The 3,480-nt window shown below is 48.2% G+C and overlaps 1 pseudogene; it reads right to left on the bottom strand.

The window, feature by feature from the left end:
- Positions 1-1,226: 1,226 nt before the first annotated feature.
- Positions 1,227-2,964, bottom strand: LOC120360176 (ubiquitin-conjugating enzyme E2 D4 pseudogene; annotated as a pseudogene).
- Between the last annotated feature and the right edge of the window lie 516 nt (positions 2,965-3,480).

Below are 3,480 nucleotides of genomic sequence, written 5' to 3'. Positions count from 1 at the left end.
TGGCCCCACACGGTTCTTTCTGTCTTTTCTCCAAGAAGGCATTGTGACCTTGCTGGCCCCATGTTGGGTGTCAAATCTGTGAATGGCTCACGCTTGGACTTATGCACACAGCATCAGTGATAGGGGATATCTATGCATAAGAAAGATTAGTATGCTGACTGCTCCCCACATCCATAATTCCACAGCATGACACCAAACTGGAGTCACTAGATGACAACCCAAGTGGTGGGCTGCTCTGTCAAGAAGGGGCCACTTTCACATTGCAGCCAAGCCGTGACAGTCTACGGTTGTACCCTGAGGGGATCGGGGCAAGATGGAAATTTCTAGGGCTTACCAGACCCAGGTGAGAAACTGCCTACTGGTAGCTTGCTGCGAGACAAGGAGGCCCCACAAGAGATGAGTGAGAAATAGTCTCATGATAACGCTCACCAGACCACCTGTCTTACCATGGTCCAGAGTGCGTTTGGTCACGGTTTCAGTCATAGTATGCTTGAGCCTTGCCCACGTGAAATTTAAGCAAAGCCATTCCCTTGTGCCTTGAAGCTTGAAGGGAGCTTGGTTGGATATAATACCCTTAATTTGCACTGTCTTTTTTTCAATGAATACATTACATGTTTATTTACATTTAAAGGAGTCTCCCTCCCTCCTTGCGTTCTCGTCTGTGAATGGCTCACACTTGGACTTCATGTAGGCTCCCAGGGGGAGGAACACAGGTGGCAAAAATCCTCATCAAATGGAAAAACATAACCCAGACCTCTAGAGGTTTCATAATTTTGCTCTTGATTCTGAAAACATAGTCATCTCTTACGGGGTGTTATTTGCTTTCTATCTTGACATTTTCCACTTGCCGCTTCTTGGTGTAAGGGGAAAAATGCCAGCACATGGCAATGCAGAAGAAGACTAGTGGAAGCCACAGGGCAAGGCCTTCACTTCCCAGTGACACTGTGCCCAGTTCCCTCCAGCATGAGCTGAGGCTCCTCAGGCTGTGGCTGTGCAGCAGACAGAGTGTGGGAAAACCCTGCTGTGCCCTGGGCATCCAGGATGGTACTGCCTTCTAAAAGGCAAAGGGTATGTGGTGAGGGGCCAGGCTGAGGTCCTGATGTGGCATGTTTGTGAGCAGTGGCACATTTGAGGCTGGGCAAGAAAGAGCTGCAGGGCCTGGCCCCCGAAACACCAGCAGATCAACTGAGGCAGAGAGCGTCCAGTGTAACCAGGAAGGCTGGAGGTCAAGACAATAGCTGCTGATTTGGCATCAAAGCTGTGGCATCGTCAAAGCCATAATTGCTGAGGATGGCACCAACACGCTGCAGCTGGAGAGAGTGGGTGACCAACATTTGGAAGTCGTGGCGTTGTCCGGGGTAAATAGCCCAGGTTCCTCGCCTCACACCAAGGGAACTGAAGACTTGGACACACAGGAAGTGGGTTTAGGAGTGGAGGTTTAATAGGCAAAAGAAAGAGAAAGGAGAATAGCGCCCAGAGAGGAGCGCCCCAGCGGGACTTCTGGTTTTGTGGTGAAGGGCACAGGGTTTTTAGACTGGCTGGAGGAGGCAGTGTCCGATTTACATAGGGCCCAAAGATTGGTGGGACCAGGTGTTACATTTACACAGCACTGGAAGAGCTGGCCACCCCACCCTAACCTTATGATGCAAATAGGGTTTCTATGTGACCCTCGGCATGTGGTCTGCTCCTTGCTGTCCACGTGGTTGGAAAGGAAAAGGGAAGATGGAGCCACCATGTTGAGCACGGCTCCCCCCCAGGTAGCTGCCGGCATTCACCGGGGCAAGCTTTGGTCATCTATGTCTGCAGCTTGATTTTATAGGCAGCTCTTTGTTAGAAAAGAAATGATTTGGGGGCCGCTTTTCATTAAAAGGGAAACCTTCCCAAGGACTTCCTTACCCTACCTGCCTTTTTAACTCCTATATCAATTTTTTTGAAGAACAGATGCTTTGAATAGCTCAGCCCATTGCCCAGAGTTTCAAGGGAAGACCTCTCCACTAGCTTCTCTTGGACAATGTGTCCTGTCAAACCTCCGAGGCACTGAAATAGCATGTTTTTGTGTCCATTCTCCTGCTAGTCTGTTGCGCTTCTGCAGGTCTTGTGAGTGTGGGCTCTCTCTGGCACCAGAGGGTCATCACGGTTGGGGTTGCAGAGCAGTGAGCAGATGGTCAAGAGAATTTCTGACACAGTCAATGCTGGAGACCACTGAGACCACAGGATGTCACGGCAGATGCTGCCATTCCTGTTGATACTGGGGTGAGAACATCTGGTTGTGAAAGCCACCTTCGGGGGCTTGAATCCGTAGGAAAGCGGATGGTCAGGAAGAAAACCCCTCCTTGGTAAGGACAGTCACTAATTGTCACCCACAGGCCCCATGGAACACTGTGTTGGGGGATCCCTTTGCAAGTCTGTTAACTCCTTCTGGGTCTGCTTTAGTGCCAACCTGCCCCCCTGCTGGGGGCTGCGGTGGCCCAGCCACACTGCACTTTCTGGATATAAGTTTTCTGAAAATGCTGCTTCTCTGTTACCTTGTCTTGTATGTTGGTGTCCATCTAATTCAGTTGCTTTTATAACTTGTTCCACAGTGATGCCTGGAGACCTGAGTATGTTTTATCTTTTTTTTTTTTTGAGACGGAGTTTCGCTCTTGCTGCCCAGGCTGGAGTGCAATGGCGCGATCTCGGCTCACCGCAACCTCTGCCTCCTGGGTTCAGGCAATTCTCCTGCCTCAGCCTCCTGAGTAGCTGGGATTACAGGCACACGCCACCATGCCCAGCTAATTTTTAGTATTTTTAGTAGAGACGGGGTTTCACCATGTTGACCAGGATGGTCTCGATCTCTTGACCTCATGATCCACCCACCTCGGCCTCCCAAAGTGCTGGGATTACAGGCTTGAGCCACCACGCCCAGCCTTGTTTTATCTTTAAAATCTAATAATTTTACTATGATATGGTCTTGAATTTGATCATCTTGGTTTAATTTTTCCATCACTTGATGGGTCCTTTCAATGTGCCTCATAAATAATCTGTCATTTTCATTTTTATAAATCAAGTCTCCTAGATTGTTCTCCCAAAAGCCTGATTCCTGTTTAGAGAAAAAATACTAAGAAAAACAAGAAATTACATACTGCATTACAATTTTTATTCAACAAATACAGAGATTCCCAAAAAAGTTAAAACAAAGTAGAAAACAAGTCTGGTGTTATAAGACCAGTAGGTTCTTCTGTGCAGTATTAGACCAATACACTGAGACAGCAGTTTGCAACAGAGAATTTAATGATCACAGGGCAGTCAAGGGAAGAGATAGGAGTAGACCCTGAGATCCATCTCCTCAAGAACTTCTGCGTTAAGGCTCCTAAGGGGACTGTGGAGGGTGAGGTTGGAAAATTAAGGTTGTTGATTGGTCAGGGGAAGAGGGATGAAATCATTAGGATGTGGAAACTGTATTCTTCGTGGAGTCAGTTCCTCAATTTGGTCCTTCAGACC

Source organism: Saimiri boliviensis, chromosome 19 (assembly GCF_048565385.1).
Source record: "Saimiri boliviensis isolate mSaiBol1 chromosome 19, mSaiBol1.pri, whole genome shotgun sequence".
NCBI lineage: Eukaryota > Metazoa > Chordata > Mammalia > Primates > Cebidae > Saimiri > Saimiri boliviensis.
The sequence above is the reverse complement of the archived record's forward strand: the minus strand, read 5'-3'. Positions and strand labels throughout refer to the sequence as shown.